This window comes from Haematobia irritans, chromosome 2 (assembly GCF_050003625.1).
Source record: "Haematobia irritans isolate KBUSLIRL chromosome 2, ASM5000362v1, whole genome shotgun sequence".
In the NCBI taxonomy this organism is placed as follows: Eukaryota; Metazoa; Arthropoda; class Insecta; order Diptera; family Muscidae; genus Haematobia; species Haematobia irritans.
The window spans coordinates 136,232,813-136,255,048 of record NC_134398.1 but is presented as its reverse complement, the minus strand read 5'-3'; positions in this window follow the sequence as shown (position 1 = coordinate 136,255,048).

Below are 22,236 nucleotides of genomic sequence, written 5' to 3'. Positions count from 1 at the left end.
CAACTAAATCGGAGGTAAAAATGGGCCTCTACGGTCATATGAGTGTAAATCGGGCGAAAGCTATATATGGGAGATATATCTAAATCTGAACCGATTTCAAATTTGGCACGCATAGCTACAATGCTAATTATACTCCCTGTGCAAAATTTCAACTAAATTGGCCTCTGTGGTCATTTGAGTGTAAATCGGGCGAAAGCTATATATGGGAGCTATATCTAAATCTGAACCGATTTCAACCAAATTTGGCACGCATAGCTACAATGCTAATACTACTCCCTGTGCAAAATTTCAACTAAATCGGAGCAAAAAATTGGCCTCTGTGGGCAAATGAGTGTAAATCGGGCGTAAGCTATATATGGGAGCTATATCTAAATCTGAACCGATTTGGCTGATATTTTGCAAGTTTTTCGAGACTCATAAAATATTCGGATGTATGAATTTGAGAAAGATCGGTTGATATACACGCCAATTATGACCAGATCGGTGAAAAATATATATGGCAGCTATATCTAAATCTGAACCGATTTTTTCCAAAATCAATAGGGATCGTCTTTGAGCCGAAACAGGACCCTATACCAAATTTTAGGACAATCGGACTAAAACTGCGAGCTGTACTTTGCACGCAAAAATACATCAACAGACAGACAGACGGACAGACAGACAGACAGACGGACATCGCTAAATCGACTCAGAATTTAATTCTAAGACGATCGGTATACTAAACGATGGGTCTCAGACGTTTCCTTCTTGGCGTTACATACAAATGCACAAACTTATTATACCCTGTACCACAGTAGTGGTGAAGGGTATAAAAACAGTGGAAGAAATCTTTTGGTTAAGTTTAGAAATTTTTGAATGTTTTTAGAAAATTTTAACGAAATAGTATTACAAACGCTGGCATCACGCTGATATCACAAAAATAAGTAAATATTTTTCGACAAATTCAAAAAAATTTATTAGACATAAATATTTTTTTTTCACTTGTTAAAGAAAATTTTGTAGTTTGAAGGAAAAAATTGGAATTCAAAATAGCAAGAATGTCTTTATTGACATACGAAGTTCATGATGAACGCATTTTTAGTAAAATTTAAAAATTTAAAGAAATAATGAACTATTTTGTGAGAAATACGAATTTAGTAAATCTTTGTGCTTAATTTGTGTATAATTTTTCCCGTTTTTGAGTTCATTTAACTAACGTACGCAAAAAATTATTAAAGTAAAGGATACTTTCTCCAAACATAATAATTCCTTGAACTACAAAAAATTGGCTTTAGTGAAATAGAGAGTTCACTTTTTTTTTTTGAGTGTAGCTACCTACGAGGGCGGTTCGGAAACTTCGTAGCCTATCAATGAAAGAGAATAGTTAGCTTTTCAAAAATATTTTTATTATACCCTCCATCATAGGATGGGGGTCCATAATTATATATAGCCCCCATATAAACCGATCCACATATTTGGCTTGCGGAGCCTCAAAAAGAAGCAAATTTCATCCGATCCGGCTGAAATTTGGTACATGATGTTGGCATATGGTCTCTAACAACCATGCAAAAAGTGGTCCACATCGGTCCATAATTATATATAGACCCTATATAAACCGATCTCCAGATTTGGCTTGCGAAGCCTCAAAGGGAAGCAAATTGCATCCGATCCGGCTGAAATTTGGTACATGGTATTGGTATATGGTCTCTAACAACTTTGCAAAAATTGGTCCACATCGGTCCATAATTATATATAGCGCCCATATAAACCGATCCTCAGATTTGGGTTGCGGAGCCTCAAAGAGAAGCAAATTTCATCCAATCCGGCTGAAATTTGGTACATGATGTTGGTATATGATCTCTAACAACCATGCAAAAATTGGTCCACATCGGTTCATAATTATATATAGGCCCCATATAAACCTATCCCCAGATTTGGCTTGCAAAGTCTCCAAGAGAAGCAAATTTCATCCAATCCGGTTGTAATTTGGAACATGGTGTTAGTATATGATCTTTAACAACCGTGCCAGAATTGGTCCATATCGGTCCATAATTATATATAGCCCCCATATAAAACGTTCTCCAGATTTGACCTCCTGAGCCTCTTGGAGGAGCAAAATTCATCCGATTCGGTTAAAATTAGGAACGTGGTGTTAGTATATGGTCGCTAACAACCATACCAAAATTGATCCAATCACACAAAAATTGGTCCATATCGGTTCATAATCATGTTTGCCACTAGAGCCAAAAATAATCTACCAAAATTTTATTTCTATAGAAAATTTTGTCAAAATTTTATTTCTAGAGAAAATTTTGTCAAAATTTTATTTCTAGAGAAAATTTTGTTAAAATTTTATTCGGTTCATAATAAAATTTTCATCATTGTCAACACTTTTATTTCTATAGAAAATTTTGTCAAAATTTTATTTCTATAGAAAGTTTTGTTCAAATTTTATTCGGTTCATAATCATGGTTGCCAATCGAGCCAAAAATAATCTACCAAGATTTTATTTCTATAGAAAATTTTGTCAAAAGTTTATTTCTATAGAATATTTTGTTAAAATTTTATTTCTGTAGAAATGTTTGTTAACATTTTCTTTCTATAGAAAATTTTGTCAAAATTTATTTCTATAGAAAATTTTGTGAAAATTTTATTTCTATAGAAAATTTTGTTAAAATTTTATTTCTGTCGAAAATTTTGTCACAATTATATGTCAAATTGAATTAATACGTATTGTTTCGATCTTTTTTGATTTAATATATACCACCTATGGACTTACATACAATTTAGAAGATGGTGTTAGGAGGGTTTAAGATACCTTGCCATCGGCAAGCGTTACCGCAAGTTAAGTAATTCGATTGTGGATGGCAGTGTTTATAAGAAGTTTCTACGCAATCCATGATGGAGGGTACATAAGCTTCGGCCTGGCCGAACTTACGGCCGTATATACTTGTTTTTCAATAGAATCTCCTGAAACATCAGTACACTTAGTCCAACGCTTTTCTAGCAATTCTATCCCGTGATTAATATAGTTTTCAAAATAGTGGTTTACAACTGTAATTGCATCTTCATTTGAGGTAAAACGCTTGCCAGCAAGGAATTTTTTAGATTTGGGAACAAGTAAAAGTCACTGGGAGCTAAATCAGAAGAATAAGGTGGGTGGTCAAGCAACTCGTACTTTAATTCGTTGATTTTAGCCATTGTTAAAACTAGAGGTCTGCGCGTGACTGAAATTTCACTCACCCTCACGCACATTCACTTAGCAAAATATTTATTTACGCACGCTCACGCACGATACGTGTGGTACCCAATCCCACTCACGCACATTCACTAAATGAAAACCAGTACTCACGCACTCTCAAGCACGAACTACTTTTAAAGACTCACGTTCACGACAAATTCACGAGACTCACGATACTTTCCAAAGGAAATCAGCAAAGGTAACAAAATTCAAAAATAGAATACAGTCCCAAGAGCTTAATTAATTTCAGTTAACATACGAGTGTGAATTAAATCTTGATTATTTTCGTGAGCGTGATTTTGCAGGAATTTTATTCACGCACATTCACGAACCGATTTTATTTCTCGCGCACGACATATTTATGTTAGTCCCATTCACGCACATTCACGAGAGTTGCTTTGGATTTTGTTCACGAGTCACGTGATTCACGCGTGAATCAAGCGTGTCACGAGAATTTCGTGTCACGCGCACGCCTCTACTTAAAACACTCTTGTGCGCTGGTGCGTTGTCTTGATGAAAAATTATTTTTTTTGTGTTGTAAGCCAAGACGTTTTTCTCGAATTTGTACATTTAATTGATCCAAAAGGTTGCAATAGTACTCTGAATTTATTGTTTTATCCTTTTGCAGATAGTCAATCAATAAAATACCTATGAATTCCCAAAAAAAGTTGCCATAAACTTACCAGCCGACTGAATTGTTTTTGTCTTCTTTGGGGCACTTCCTCCAGCTTCAGTCCATTGTTTGGATTGTTCTTTTGTCTCTGGAGTATAGTGGTGGATCCATGTTTCATCAGCGGTTATGAAACGACGCTTAAAATCCATTTTATTTCCGTAAAACTATCCAAACAAGCTTGAGAAATGTTCATTCTTATGCGTTTTTGATCGACTGTTAACAAATGCGGAACCCATCTTGCAGAAAGCTTTTTCATCTGTAGTTCTTCATGCAAAATTAAATGGACTCGACCATTTGAGATGCCCATGATATTAGCAATTTCTCGCACTTATATTCGTCGATCATTTAATACCATATCATGCACTTTGGCTACAATTTCTGTTGTTGTTGCTGGTTTTGGACATCCACTACGTGGTTCATCTTCAATGCTTGTACAACCACGTTTAAATTCAGCAACCCAATTTTTTACTGTTGCATATGAAGGAGCACTTTCACCTTACACATTCACCATTTCGCTATGAATTTCTTGTCCCGATAAACCTTTTATTAAATAAATGTTTAATGACAGCAAACGTTTCTATTTTTTCCATTGTAAAAAAATTGCGGATGCGTCTTTTTTGACCAACTGTCTCTATAAGAAGGAGTAGTCAGATCGAAACAAAATTTAACATGTGTTCATAACAGAGATGGAAGTTTCCAAAACACTTAACTTTTTTCTGTTTATACCGAGCTGCCCTCGTATCTGGCTTTATATCTAAGATAAAAACAATAAGAATTATAACACACATTCAAAAAAAAAAAAAAACAAGTAAGGAAATTCTAAAGTCGGGCGGTGCCGACTATATTATACCCTGCACCACTTTGTAGATCTAAATAAAAATACATACATTTAAGTATCACTCGATCTGGACAGAATTTGATAGACTTCTACAAAAACTATAGACTCGTGCTTTAAGTCGGCTAATGCACAAGGGTGCAACACAATGTTAGTAAAAAAATATGGGAAACGTTTAAATCTGAAGCAATTTTAAGGAAACTTCGCAAAAGTTTATTTATGATTTATCGCTCGATATATTTGTATTAGAAGTTTAGGAAAATTAGAGTCATTTTTACAACTTTTCGACTAAGCAGTGGCGATTTTACAAGGAAAATGTTGGTATTTTGACCATTTTTGTCGAAATCAGAAACACATATATATGGGAGCTATATCTAAATCTGAACCGATTTCAATCAAATTTGGCACACATGACTATATTACTAATTGTACTCCTAGTGCAAAATTTCAACCAAATTGGGCCAAAACTCTGGCTTCTGGGGCCATATAAGTCGATATCGGGCGAAAAATATATATGGAAGCTATATCTAAATCTGAACCGATTTCAACCAAATATAGCACGCATAGCTACAATGCTAATTCTACTCCCTGTGCAAAATTTCAACTAAATCGGAGCAAAAAATTGGCCTCTGTGGTCATATGAGTGTAAATCGGCCGAAAGCTATATATTGGAGCTATATCTAAATCTGAACCGATTTCAACCAAATTTGGCACGCATAGCAACAATGCTAATTCTACTCCCTGTGCAAAATTTCAACTAAATCGAAGCAAAAAATTGGCCTCTGTGGTCATATGAGTGTAAATCGGGCGAAAGCTATATATGGGAGCTATATCTAAATCTGAACCGATTTCTACCAAATTTAGCACGCTTAGCTACAATGATAATTCTACTCCCTGTGCAAAATTTCAACAATATTGGGGTAAAACTCTGGCTTCTGGGACCGTATTAGTCCATATCGGGCGAAAGATATATATGGGAGCTATATTTAAATCTGAACCGATTTCAATAAAATTTGGCACACTTGACTATAGTACAAATTGTTCTTCTTGTGCAAAATTTTAAGCAAATTAGGTTAAAACTCTGGCTTCTGGGGCCATATAAGTCCATATCGGGCGAAATATATATATGGGAGCTATATCTAAATCTGAACCGATTTCTTCCAAAATCAATAGGGATCTATTCTGAGCCAAAACACATACTTGTGCCAAGTTTGAAGTCGATTGGACTAAAACTGCGACCTAGACTTTGATTACAAAAATGTGTTCACGGACAGACGGACAGACGGACATCGCTATATCGACTCAGGAGCCCACCCTGAGCATTTTTGCCAAAGACACCATGTGTCTATCTCGTCTCCTTCTGGGTGTTGCAAACATATGCACTAACTTATAATACCCTGTTCCACAGTGTGGAGCAGGGTATAAAAAAAAATCAAAAAAAAGGAAATTTTCAAGAAAAATTTAATTAGGTAATCTTTAATAAGAATAAAAAAAATAAATTTAACAAGTAAGAAAGTCTAAAGTCGGGCGGGGCCGACTATATTATACCCTGCACCACTTTGTAAATCTAAACTTTCGATACCATATCACATCCGTCAAATGTGTTGGGGGTTATATATAAAGGTTTGTCCCAAATCACTCGATCTGGACAGAATTTGATAGACTTCTACAAAATCTATAGACTCAAAATTTATGTCGGCTAATACACTAGGGTGGAACACAATGTTAGTAAAAACAAGTATATACGGCCGTAAGTTCGGCCAGGCCGAAGCTTATGTACCCTCCATCATGGATTGCGTAGAAACTTCATCTAAACACTGCCATCCACAATCGAATTACTTAAGTTGCGGTAACGCTTGCCGATGGCAAGGTATCTTAAAACCTCCTAGCACCATCTTCTAAATTGTATGTAAGTCCATATAGTATATATATTAAATCAAAAAAGATCGATTAAATACGTATATAATTCAGTTTGACAAAGTAGACATAAAATTTTGACAAAATTTTCTACAGAAATAAAATTTTAACAAAATTTTCTATAGAAATGAACCGATATGGACCAATTTTTGTGTGATTGGACCAATTTTGGTATGGTTGTTAGCGACCATATACTGACACCACGTGCCTAATTTGAACCGGATTGGATGAATTGTGCTCCTCCAAGAGGCTCCGGAGATCAAATCTGGAGAATATTTTATATGGGGGCTATATATAATTATGGACCGATATGGACCAATTCTGGCACGGTTGTTAAAGATCATATACTAACACCATGTTCCAAATTACAACCGGATTGGATGAAATTTGCTTCTCTTTGAGGCTCCGCAACCCAAATCTGGGGATCGGTTTATATGGACGCCATATATAATTAAGGACCGATGTGGACCCATTTTTGCACGGTTGTTAGAGACTATATACCAATACCATGTACCAAATTTCAGCCGGATCGGATGCAATTTGCTCCTCTTTGAGGCTTCGCAAGTCAAATCTGGAGATCGGTTTATATGGGGTCTATATATAATTATAGACCGATGTGGACCAATTTTTGCATGGTTGTTAGAGACCATATACCAACATCATGTACCAAATTTCAGCCGGATCGGATGAAATTTGCTTCTCTTTGAGGCTCTGCAAGCCAAATCTGGGGATCGGTTTATATGGGGGCTATATATAAAATTGGACCGATGTGGACCAATTTTTGCATGATTGTTAGAGACCATATACCAAATTGCAGCCGGATCGGATGAAATATGCTTCTCTTAGAGGCTCCACAAGCCAAATCTGGGGATCGGTTTATATGGGGGCTATATATAATTAAGGACCGATATGGACCAATTTTTGCATGGTTATTAGAGACCATATACCAATATCATGTACCAAATTTCAGCCGGATCGGATGAAATTTGCTTCTATATTAGGCTCCGCAAGCCAAATCTGGAGATAGGTTTATATGGGGGCTATATATAATTATGGACCGATGTGGACCAATTTTTGCATGGTTGTTAGAGGCCATATACCAACACCATATACCAAATTTCAGCCCGATCGGATGAAATATGCTTCTGTTAGAGGCTCCACAAGCCAAATCTGAGGGTCCCTTTATATGGGGGCTATACGAAAAACTGGACCGATATGGCCCATTTTCAATACCATCCGACCTACATCGATAACAACTACTTGTGCCAAGTTTCAAGTCGATAGCTTGTTTCGTTCGGAAGTTAGCGTGATTTCAACAGACGGACGGACGGACGGACGGACGGACGGACGGACGGACGGACATGCTTAGATCGACTCAGAATTTCACCACGACCCAGAATATATATACTTTATGGGGTCTTAGAGCAATATTTCGATGTGTTACAAACGGAATGACAAAGTTAATATACCCCCATCCTATGATGGAGGGTATAAAAAGATCGATCCAATACCTATATAATTCAGTTTGACAAAGTAGACATAAAATTTTGACAAAATTTTCTACAGAAATAAAATTTTAATAAAATTGTCTATAGAAATAAAATTTTCACAAAATTTTCTATAGAAATAAAAATTTTCCCAAAATTTTCTATAGAAAGAAAATGTTCACAAAATTTCTACAAAAATAAAATTTTGACAAAAATTTGTATAGAAATAAACTTTTGACAAAATTTTCTATAGAAATAAAATCTTGGTAGATTATTTTTGGCTTGAGTAGCAACCATGATTATGAACCGAATAAAATTTGAAAAAAAAAAAATTCTATACAAATAAAATTTTGACAAAATTTTCTATAGAAATAAAATTTTGACAATTATGAAAATTTTATTATGAACCGAATAAAATTTTAACAAAATTTTCTCTAGAAATAAAATTTTGACAAAATTTTTTATAGAAATAAAATTTTGGTAGATTATTTTTGGCTCTAGTGGCAACCATGATTATGAACCGATATGGACCATTTTGCGTGTGATTGGACCTATTTTGGTATGGTTGTTAGTGACCATATACTTACACCACGTTCCTAATTTGAACCGGATCGAATGAATTTTGCTCCTCCAAGAGGCTCCGGAGGTCAAATCTGGAGAACGTTTTATATGGGGGCTATATATAATTATAGACCGATATGGACCAATTCTGGCAAGGTTGTTATATATCATATACTAACACCATGTTCCAAATTACAACCGGATTGGATGAAATTTGCTTCTCTTGGAGACTTCGCAAGCCAAATCTGGGGATCGGTTTATATGGGGGCTATATATAATTATGAACCGATGTGGACAAATTTTGCATGGTTGTTAGAGACCATATACCAACATCATGTACCAAATTTCAGCCTGATCGGATGAAATTTGCTTCTCTTTGAGGCTCCGCAAGTCAAATCTGGGGATCGGTTTATATGGGGGCTATATATAATTATGGACCCATGTGGACCAATTTTTGCGTGGTTGTTAGAGACCATATACCAACACCATGTACCAAATTTCAGCCGGATCGGATGAAATTTACTTCACTTTTAGGCTTCGCAAGCCAAATCTGGGGATCGGTTTATATGGGGGCTATATATAATTACGAACCGATGTAGACCAATTTTTGCATGGTTGTTAGAGACCATATACCAACACCATATACCAAATTTCAATCGGATCGGATGAAATATGCTCCCGTTAGAGGCTCCACAAGCCAAATCTGGGGATCGGTTTATATGGGGGCTATATATAACTAAGGACCGATATTAACCAATTTTTGCATGGTTGTTGGAGACCATATACCAACACCATGTACCAAATTTCAGCCGGATCGGATGAAATTTACTTCTCTTTTAGGCTTCGCAAGCCAAATCTGGGGATCGGTTTATATGGGGGCTATATATAATTACGGACCGATGTGGACCAATTTTTGCATGGTTGTTAGAGACCATATACCAACACCATATACCAAATTTCAGCCGGATTGGATGAAATATGCTTCTGTTAGAGGCTCCACAAGCCAAATCTGAGGGTCCCTTTATATGGCGGCTATACGTAAAAGTGGACCGATATAGCCCATTTTCAATACCATCCGACCTACATCGATAACAACTACTTGTGCCAAGTTTCAAGTCGATAGCTTGTTTCGTTCGGAAGTTAGCGTGATTTCAACAGACGGACGGACGGACGGACGGACGGACGGACATGCTTAGATCGACTCAGAATTTCACCACGACCCAGAATATATATACTTTATGGGGTCTTAGAGCAATATTTCGATGTGTTACAAACGGAATGACAAAGTTAATATACCCCCATCCTATGATGGAGGGTATAAAAATATGGGAAACGTTTAAATCTGAAGCAATTTAAAGGAAACTTCACAAAATTTTATTTATGATTTATCGCTCGATATATATGTATTAGAAGTTTAGGAAAATTAGAGTCATTTTTACAACTTTTGGACTAAGCAGTGGCGATTTTACAAGGAAAATGTTGGTATTTTGACCATTTTTGTCGAAATCAGAAAAACATATATATGGGAGCTATATCTAAATCTGAACCGATTTCAACCAAATTTGGCACGCATAGCAACAATGCTAATTCTACTCCCTGTGCAAAATTTCAACTAAATCGGAGCAAAAAATTTGCCTCTGTGGTCATATGAGTGTAAATCGGCCGAAAGCTATATATTGGAGCTATATCTAAATCTGAACCGATTTCAACCAAATTTGGCACGCATAGCTACAATACTAATTCTACTAACTGTGCAAAATTTCAACTAAATCGGAGTTAAAAATTGGCCTCTGTGGTCATATGAGTGTAAATCGGGTGAAAGCTATATATGGGAGATATATCTAAATCTGAACCGATTTCAACCAAATTTGGCACGCATAGCTACAATGCTAATTCTACTCCTTGTGCAAAATATCAACTAAATCGGAGCAAAAAATTGGCCTCTGTGGTCATATATGTGTAAATCGGGCGAAAGCTATATATGGGAGCTATATATAAATCTGAACCGATTTCAACCAAATTTGGCACGCATAGCTACAATGCTAATTCTACTTCCTGTGCAAAATTTCAACTAAATCGGAGTTAAAAATTGGCCTCTGAGGTCATATGAGTGTAAATCGGGTGAAAGCTATATATGGGAGATATATCTAAATCTGAACCGATTTCAACCAAATTTGGCACGCATAGCTACAATGCTAATCCTACTCCCTGTGCAAAATTTCAACTAAATCGGAGCAAAAAATTGGCCTCTGTGGTCATATGAGTGTAAATCGGGCGAAAGCTATATATGGGAGCTATATCTAAATCTGAACCGATCTCAATAAAATTTGGCACACTAGACTACACCACTAATTGAACTCTTAGTGCAAAATTTCAACCAAATTGGGGTAAAACTCTGGCTCCTGGGACCGTATTAGTCCATATCGGGCGAAAGATATATATGGGAGCTATATCTAAATCTGAACCGATTCCTTCCAAAATCAATAGGTATCTATTCTGAGCCAAAACACATACTTGTGCCAAATTTGAAGTCGATTGGACTTAAACTGCGACCTAGACTTTGATTACAGAAATGTGTTCACGGACAGACGGACAGACGGACATGGCTATATCGACTCAGGAGCTCACCCTGAGCATTTTTGCCAAAGACACCATGTGTCTATCTCGTCTCCTTCTGGGTGTTGCAAACATATGCACTAACTTATAATACCCTGTTCCACAGTGTGGAGCAGGGTATAAAAAGTGAACTCTATATTTCACTAAAGCCAATTTAACTTTATTTCAATTCATGGAATAATTATGTTTGGAGAAAGTTTCCTTTACTCTAATAATTTTTTGCGTACGTAGGTTAAATGAACTAAAAAATGGGAACAAATTATACACATATATATAGACTTACTAAATTTGTACTTCTCACAAAATAGTTCATTATTTCCTTAAAATTTGTAAATTTTACTACAAACGCGCCCATCTTGAACTTTGTATTACACTAAAGACATTCTTGAACTCCAATTTTTGCCTCCAAACTAAAAAACAAGTGAAAACAAGTATATACGGCCGTAAGTTCGGCCAGGCCGAATCTTATGTACCCTCCACCATGGATTGCGTAGGAACTTCTACTAAAGGCTGTCATCCACAATCGAATTACTTGGGTTGCGATAACACTTGCCGATGGCAAGGTATCGTAAAACTTTTTAACACTGTCTTCTAAATTGTAAGTTAGCCCATACGGGGTATATATTAAACAAAAAAAAGGCCGATTAAATACGTATATAATCTAGTTTGACAAAATTTTCTATAGAAATAAAATTTTGACAAAATTTTCTATAGAAATGAAACCTTGACAAAATTTTCTATAGAAATAAAATTTTGACAAAATTTTCTATAGAAATAAAAATTTGACAAAATTTTCTATAGAAATAAAAACTTGACAAAATTTTCTATAGAAATAAAATGTTGACAAAATTTTCTATGGAAGTAAAATGTTGACAAAATTTTCTATAGCAATACAATTTTGACAAAAATTTCTATAGAAATAAAATGTTGACAAAATATTGTATAGAAATAAAATTTTGACAAAATTTTGTATAGAAATAAAATGTTGACAAAATTTTCTACAGAAATAAATTTTTTACAAAATTTACTATAGAAATAAAATTTTGACAAACATTTCTATAGAAATAAACTTTTGACAAAACTTTCTATAGAAATGAAATTTTAACAAAACTTTCTATAGTAATAAAATTTGACAAAATTTTCTATGGAAATAAAGTTTAGGTAGATTACAAAATTTTCTATAGAAATAAAATTTTGACAAAATTTTCTATGGAAATAAAATTTTGACAAACATTTGTATAGAAATAAACTTTTGACAAAACTTTCTATAGAAATGAAATTTTGACAAAACTTTCTATAGTAATAAAATTTGACAAAATTTTCTATGGAAATAAAGTTTTGGTTTATATGGGAACTATATATAATTATGGACCGATATGGACCAATTTTTGCAAGGTTGTTAGAGACCATATACTAACACCATGTACCAAATTTCAACTGTTTCGGATGAATTTTGCTCTTCCAAGAGGCTCCGGAGTTCAAATCTGGGGATCGGTTTATATGGGGGCTATATATAATTATGGACCGATATGGACCAATTTTTGCATGGTTGTTAAAAACCGTATACTAAGACCACGTACTAAATTTCAACCGGATCGGATGAATTTTGCTCCTCCAAGAGGCTCCGGTGGTCAAATCTGGGGATCGGTTTATATGGGAGCTATATATAATTATGGACCGATATGGACCAATTTTTGCATGGTTGTTAGAGGCCGTATACTAACATCAGGTACCAAATTTCAACCGGATCGGATGAATTTTGCCCCTCCAAAAGTCTCCAGAGGTCAAATCTGGGGATCGGTTTATATGGGGGTTATATATAATTATGGACCGATATGGACCAATTTTTGCATGGTTGTTAGAGACCATATACTAACATCAGGTAACAAATATCAATCGGATCGGATGAATTTTGCCCCTCCAAGAGGCTCCGGAGGTCAAATCTGGGGATCGGTTTATATGGGGGCTATATATAATTATGGACCGATATGGACCAATTTTTGCATGGTTGTTAGAGACCGTATACTAAGACCACGTACCAAATTTCAACCGGATCGGATGAATTTTGCTGCTCCGGGAGGCTCCCCAAGCCAAATTTGGGGATCGGTTTATATGGGGGCTATACGTAAACGTGGTCCGATATGGCCCATTTTCAATACCATCCGACCTACATCAATAACAACTACTTGTGCCAAGTTTCAAGTCGATAGCTTGTTTCGTTCGGAAGTTAGCGTGATTTCCACAGACGGACGGACAGACGGACCGACGGACGGACGGACAGACGGACGGACGGACGGACATGCTTAGACCGACTCAGAATTTCACCACGACCCAGAATATATATACTTTATGGGGTCTTAGAGCAATATTTCGATGTGTTACAAACGGAATGACAAAGTTAATATACCCCCATCCTATGGGGTGGGGGTATATAAAAGGTGGTTAAAATTTCAAGGACCGATGTTGATTTTGAATAAAACACAAACTATTTAGGAAATGATTGTAATTTTATTTTATTATGATATATTGGTATTACTCAATTATGTATGGAACAAAATATCGGCCAAATGGACGCCGCGACCTCGGTGGCACAACTTCATCCGATGGTCCAAATTTTCGATGACGCTGAGGCATAACATAATGGAGGTTCTATGCCGTTAATGTGCCGAATTATCTGATCCTTTACCTCTTGAATTGTTGCTGGCTTATCGACGTACACCTTTTCTTTCAAATAACCCCAAAGAAAAAAGTCCAACGGTGTTAAATCACATGATCTTGGCGGCCAATTGACATCGCCATTACGTGAGATAACACGGCCATTGAATTTGTTGCGCAAAAGAGCCATTGTTTCGTTATCAGTGTGGCAAGTGGCACCGTCCTGCTGAAACCACATATCATCCACATCCATATCTTCCAATTCGGGCCATAAAAAGTTCGTTATCATCTCACGATAGCGAACACCATTCACAGTAACTGCCTGACCAGCCTCATTTTGGAAAAAATACGGCCCGATGATGCCGCCAGCCCATAAACCGCACCAAACAGTCACTGTTTGTGGGTGCATTGGTTTTTCGACAATCACTCTTGGATTCTGATTCGCCCAAATGCGGCAATTCTGTTTATTGACGAATCCACTGAGGTGAAAATGTGCCTCATCACTGAAGATCATTTTCTTCGAAAATTGATCATCCATTGTTGCCATTTCTTGGAACCATTTAACACGTTGTTGGATTGTGTATCTCTCCATGGTTCAAATTGAGTAAGTCTGAAATAGAGAAATGTCAAATAAAATTCGGAAAAAAAACTTGGCGTTTAGGTGTGGTTCACATTCAACATCGGCCCTTACAATTTAACCACCCTTTAAATCCTAGCCTATCTTTGAAGCATTTTTATTTTACAAAACAAAAATGTTTAAAACAAAAATGTTTTTCTTTAATTTAAGGAAAATTTTCCTTCATTCAAAGACATGCGGCTGTAACGAAGGGATGCAGAATTCCCAAAAGTGTATCCTAAACTTAATAAAAAAATGTGAAGCAAAGATTATAAATTTCATTTCAATTAAGATTTCATTATTTTAAAGAAATTTGTCGTCCTTCATGTTTTGTAAATTGCGCATCCTAAAATTTGCGTTGCGTAATATTTAATACCACATAAATATTTTTTTCAGTGTGTGACTTCTGGAGAGACCGCTGTGCATTTCGATTTAATTTAGGGGATATATGCTTATTCAGAAAGGAACTATTTGGTATATTACCAAGATTCCGGACACTTCACTGTTTGTATTTATTTGGCAACGACATACCGCCCCCGGCACTCCACAGTTGAATGCCAGTAAGTAGGTAAACCGTGTAGAATTTTTAATTGCAATATTTATTTCATGTGCATACTTATAAGTATATTACAAGAATAAAGAGGATAAAGCTATTTTTAATTTGACTATTTTCTTAACCGTGTACCCAGGTTGCCACTCATACCAAATTTAAAAAATATTATTTTGAAGTTTTTGATCACATTTTTGTGGTTAGTATGAAAAAATGTTTTCTCTTCGAATGAATGAATGATCCCTTCCATTAGCGACCATTTTTTGGGTGTACAAATAGCCCTTGAATTGTAAGTGTGGTGAATTTTTAATGTTGTAACGATATTAGCTTGAAAATTTACTTTTTCTACAAAAAGGGAGCAATTACCCAAAATTGACTTTGATATTGAATTTATAAAAAAAATCAAATTTTTGTTCCTATAGAAAATGTTATTTCCATACAAAATTTTTTCAAAATTTTATTTCCATAGATAATTTTGTCAAAAATTTATTTCCACAGAAGATTTTGTCTAAACTGTATTTATATAGAAAACTTTGTCAAAAATGTATGCCTACACTGAAAAAATATTGTCGTGAGGTCAAAGATTTCATGTCTTTAAAATACGAATGCAAATTTTGCTTAGCATAGAAGACGCATTTCTCTAAAATTTTCTTGTCCCAAAGTCGATAAACTTTTAAATGAAGTACTATTGTCCTTATAATTAAGTGATTTGACTTAAAAATGGGAATCATAACATGAAAGAAACAATTTTTGGGCTATGGTCAACTTGACATTAATAATTCAGAAAAATTCTTTAAAATTAATGAAATTGTCTTTAAATTTGTTGTCTTTTTGCATCTTGACTACGAAGCAAAAAATCGTTCAAATATAGGACTTGTTTTTCAACACTTTATTTTAAAGAGACTTTTTAGTTGAAACATAGCATAATTTCTACTGTAAGTCGAGTCTGAATTTGGAAAATAAAGTTGTCGTTAACTCGTTTTTAAAGGACTTTGATAGCATATGAAGAAAATAAGCTGAAAAAACGAAAAATTAAAATTTTCTTCCTAGAAGCAAGTACACAAAACCGAAATTAAAAAGAGAATTGTGTCTTAAAAGTATCCTTACTTGTATTCTCCACGTCTTTTTTAAGTAAAGACAAAATCTTTGGAACCGGGCATGCTTTTTTTTCAGTGTATAGAACATTTTTTCAAAAATTTTATTTCTAAAGGAAATTTTTGAAAAATTTTATTTTTAAAGAAAATTTTTCCAAAATTTTATTTCTAAAGAAAATTTGGTCAAAATTAGTTTTCTTACAAAAATTGAAGTACCACTTAGTTGGAGAGGAATCCTTTGCAAAATTTACCAAAACATCAAAAATTCTACCAATCTACCAAACAGTAAAATATCAACCATTTTTATACCCACCACCATAGAATGGTGACGGGGGTATAATAAGTTTGTCATTCCGTGTGTAACACATCGAAATACCGATTTCCGACTATATAAAGTATATATATTCTTGATCAGGGAGAAATTCTAAGACGATATAACGATGTCCGTCTGTCTGTCTGTCTGTCTGTCTACAGTATTCAATAATGAAGCAATCGTGCTGAAATTTTGCACAAACTCGTCTTTTGTCTGCAGGCAGGTCAAGTTCGAAGATGGGCTATACCAGTCCAGGTTTTGATATAGTCCCCATATAAAACGACCTCCCGATTTGGGGTCTTGGGCTTATAGAAACCGCAGTTTTTATCCAATTTGTCTGAAATTGGAAATCTAGAGGTATTTTAGGATCATAAAGAGGTGTGCCGAAAATGGTGAGTATCGGTCCATATTTTGGTATAGCCCCCATATAGACCGATTTCCCGATTTTACTTCTAGGGCTACTAGAATCCGAAGTTTTTATCCTATTTGCCTGAAATTGGAAATCTAGAGGTATTTTATGGTCATAAAAAGGTGTGCCAAAAATGGTGGACTGATCTCCCGATTTTACTTCTTGGGCTTATAGAAACCGTAGTTTTTATTCAATTTACCTGAAGTTGGAAATCTAGAGGTATTGTAGGACCACAAATACGTGTTCCAAAAATTGTGAGTATCGGTCCATATTCTGGTATAGCCCCCATATAGACCGATCTCCCGATTTTACTTCTTGGGATTATAGAAACCGCAGTTTTAATTCAATTTACCTGAAATTTGAAATCTAGAGGTATTGTAGGACCACAAATACGTGTGCCAAAAATTGTGAGTATCGGTCCATGTTACGGTATGGTCCCCATATAAAACGACCTCCCGATTTGGGGTCTTGAGCTTTTAGAAACCGTAGTTTTTATCCAATTTGTCTGAAATTGGAAATCTAGAGGTATTTTCGCGTCATAAAGAGGTGTGCCGAAAACGGTGAGTATCGGTCCATATTTTAGTATAGCCCCCATAAGAACGATCTCCCGATTTAACTCCTTGGGTTTATAGAAACCGTAGTTTTTATCTGATTTGCCTGAAATTGTAAATATTCTGGTATTTTAGGCTCACAAAAACGTGTATCGGATTAATTTTTTATCGGTCCATTTGGTAATGCCTCCATATAGACCGACTTCACTTCTTGAGGGTGTACAAGGCGCACTGATCATGAAAATTGCTTGAAACTCAATGTAAAATTTCCAGATTTTACTTCTACAGATTTAAGATTTCAAATCAAGACGTTATTTTATAATTTTCTTGCACACTCACAAGAGATGTTAATGATTCCTCTAAAACTCAAACAAAAATGGTTCTTATAAATCCAGAATCTGATATAGTCCTCATAGGTGAAATCTTTAAATTTATCTTCGGGAAGTGTCCTCAAGTCCTCAAGCCCTCCTGAAATTTCAAAGGAACCCCTAAAATTTGGTTCATGGTGGTGGGTATTTAAGATTCGGCCCGGCCGAACTTAGTGCTGTATATACTTGTTGGTATTATAAATTTCGATACAACATACAAACAAATGCGATGTCATCCACTGGAAAGTCAACTTCACTCTGCTTCAATATTTTATTAATTTTGTTTCGCGTAATGTTTTCGTCTATCTCTAAATCTCTACATATAAAACAAAAATGTTTATGGATAAATTTTAAACCACCCCTACATGAGCATCACCTTTATTGCACTCATCAAATCTCTCAAGTTGATCAATTGTACAAGTCCCCATCATCTACCTGTATAAAATATTCCCAATTTGTGGTTATTGTAAAATTTCTAACAAGCATATCAACTTCAATTTCGATTATGGTGCAGAAAATACCTCAAGAGTAACGAAAAATTCCCACAGCATCCGTACTGCTTAGTGTTGCTTATCTTGGCCAACAATCGGTGATAATTTTAACAGCTCCAGAAGTGGAAAGATCGACCACAGGGCAAACAAAGAAAAAAAAAGTAATCAACCTGTTCGTTTAAAACAATCTACGGATATTTTCCTGGTGGTGTTCTGCATTTTTTTTGTGTTCATCAACACTCAGTCATTATGACTGGCAGGGGCATTATTTTTTATTTCTGATGAAATTTCTTTATTTATTTGGTATTTTTGGTTGATTTCGTTTCTTACAAATTTTGCGGTTGAAAGCCTGAATAAAAAAATTTTAAACGATATCGCTACTAAGCAAAATCATATAACATAATTTTTGACATTCAACAAGGTTATGCTGATGAGGCACAGTGGTATAACTTAAAGATCAGAGTGAAAGTGTAAGACTAAGATACCCAAAACAAATCGCTTTTCTAACATATCTCCCAGTCATATTTTGAAGGACGCGCGTATATTTTTCGATATTAGTACATATAAATAAGCGACCCATTTTGCTACATACCCTGTCCGAAATTTATAAATTCGTACTGCTGCTTGACTAATTTCTAGATGTGCAAATTTCTTTATAGCTAAAGGTTAAAGAATTTAGTTTTTTTAATAACTCTTTGATTTCAATCCATAAATTTGAAATTTTTATATCCGTAATGTTATCTCCCATTTGTGCTAATTTATTTAATGATCCGCCATAGTCTTGGGCAAAATCGTTCACCATAGTTATTCGGACTCGTCGTTCCGTTTGTACAAAGGAACTAGTTCCTTCAAATCGTTCCATCGTTCCTTTTCGTTCCAGCCTTTTTTATATTTGTCATCACTGTCATCTACGAAAGGCAGAGATGACATTGTTTACTTTGTGCAACGAAGTTCGTGATCAAGTGAAAGATACAAAAAAATATTAAAAATTGAGTAAAATTTCTTAAAATAGTTTATAGAAACATAGGAAGAAAAAATAATGAATGGAAAATTTAAAGAAGTAACTAAACTCATTGCAAGAAATCAAGATTTTTTTGTGTATTGAGAAGAGCCTGAAATGGAACTAATGATTCTATTGAATAGCAGCATACCAATCAATGATACGCGCCAAAATGAATAAATTGTCATATAGCTCAAACAAAAGTCAAAAAATCAAATTGCGATCCGCGGAACTATGGAGCGTAAGTTGAACATAAAACTAAATGACAAAAGGAACGATGAAACGATGACGAAAGAGATGGAACTATTGACAATCGTTCCTTTTAGTGAACCGTTCATTGGAACTAGTTCGTTCCGGAACGACACAAGACTAATCCGCCATTCATTGAGTACTTTATTTGCACCCAAACAAGTAACTTTGCGAAGTGGAACTGATGACTTCTTATCAACACTTTCCATTTCTCGGAGGAAACTCTCCTACGAATCCATGAATCGTCCTTGCATGGCCTTTTTTCTCAAAGTTTTAAACATATTTGGTTGTGAAAGCCGTTCACAGTATTTGCTTATAAGTAGATTCGATGAATATTATGATACTAGAATTACCAGAGACAAATATGAACACTTTGCGGGATATCGAATACGGCGGAGCTGATTCCAAATTTGAAGGTCTTTGAAATCACACTGAAACCTACATTCTTTTTTCTCGTTTGCCAAGGATTTCCGATCAGCTTATTCACATTCCTTGTTTGTGTTAGAACTAGCATCGACTTTCTTACTTACTCTTGCAGGTCTGCTGAAACTGCATTGCATGAACTAGTCAAATTTATTGAAAGATCTTTATCTTGTCAATGAATACACAATTTCGCCTTCTCTACACATCGAAGGGGCAGTCAATAAAGTCTATGCGAGTTCGATAGTAAATGCACTGTGAACTCTGAATGTCGATCAAGAGATACTGACACTGAGACATATTTTAGGCACTTCAGGGTAAGCAAATATTCAAAGGTATGTGAACCGGAGCTCTCCCCAATGAAGAGTTCTGTCTTCTTTTCTTTGCAATGTCGTTATAAACAACATTCCGGTTTCCTTAGAAAAATGCATGGTAGAGGTGTCGGCATACTCAGAAGATGTAGTATCAATCAGGGGAAAATTCTCATCTACAATTGAAGATATTATACAGTGAGCCTTCCGGATGACTAAACTGGGTGAAGGACAATGGTCTAGGGATAAATCCTGCAAAGAATAACGAAAAATCCCCACGATAAGCCCATCTCCGTAGGTGGTATTGGGTGTGCAAAATACCTTGGGGTTATGGACATTGGTGAGTCTGCTAAATGCGATGGGGTTATACAGGACAGGAAGCTGGTCTTCAAGCTTAATATTGAAGAAAGCCACGGTAGCCTTGTACTAGTGCAAAAGGGCAATAGGGGAAGAGGGAAACTAAAACCAAAAATTGTGTATTGGCAATAGATTGACCTATAACACTTCCGGGTGTGACAAGTTTAGCGATGGCGTGTTTGTGTATCTCAGACGTATTTGGTAAGACAGGAACTGATTCGACAGGGTTCGACGGTTTTGCCGTCAATAAGTTCATTTTTTACTATGGTGCACGAAATTTCTATTTTAAACAAATTTTCTACGGTTATGTAAAAATAGTGGGTCGCTGTCCGATAGGCCAGTTTGCAAAAACACTTGGTGTGAAGATCAATTAACACCTATTGGGCGAGGGTCCTGCATTTGTGATGAGTACGTGAATTTTAGAGGTATATAGCTTTAGATTACATAGAAGAAGTGACTAACATATATGTAATATGTGTATATTTTTTAGTTAGTCTGAAATACAACTGCAACTTAAACCTAACCTAATCTAATCTATTAGCGCTTTGTTATACCCTCCCCCATAGGATGGGGGGAATGTAGGTGCTACAGTATGTCAAGAAAGTCTTTTGACATTGCCAAATATTTCAAATTCCAGAAATAATTGAAGTAAAAATCGAATTGTTAATTCGTTTTGAGAAAAATAAAATATGTATACTTTGCAAAATACATAATAAAATATTTTTTAAAATTAAATTATATTTAATTTTGGAACAAAACATAAGTTTTATCCTATTGTCAAAACACTTTCTTGACATACTGTATATCACAAAATTGTCCGGTATTACCCATCTTCGAACTCAACATGCCTGCCAAAAATATTTAGAACGTTAGGTATATTAACTTTGTCATTCCGTTTGTAACACATCGAAATATTGCTCTAAGAACCTATAAAGTATATATATTCTGGGTTGTGGTGAAATTCTTAGTCGATCTAAGCATGTCCGCCCGTCTGTTGAAATCACGCTAACTTCCGAACGAAACAAGCTATCGACTTGTAACTTGGCACAAGTAGTTGCTATTGATGTAGATCAGATGGTATTGCAAATGGACCATATCGGTCCACTTTTACGTATAGACCCCATATAGACGGACCCTCAGATTTGGCTTGCGGAGCCTCTAAGAGAAGCATATTTCATCCGATACGGCTAAAATTTAGTATATGGTCTCTAACAACCACGCAAAAATTGGTCCACATCGGTTCATAATTATATATAGCCCCCATATAAACCGATCCTAAGATACCTTGCGGAGCCTCAAAGAGAAGCAAACTTCATCCTATCCTGCTGAAATTTGGTACATGGTGTTAGTATATGGTCTCTAACAACCATGCAAAAAAACTCCGATCCTGCTGAAATTTGGTACATGGTGTTAGTATATGGTCTCTAACATCCATACAAAAATTGGTCCATATCGGTTCATAATTATATATAGCCCCCATATAAACCGATTCCCAGATTTGGCTTGCAGAGCCTCTAAGAGAAGCAAATTTCATCCGATCCGG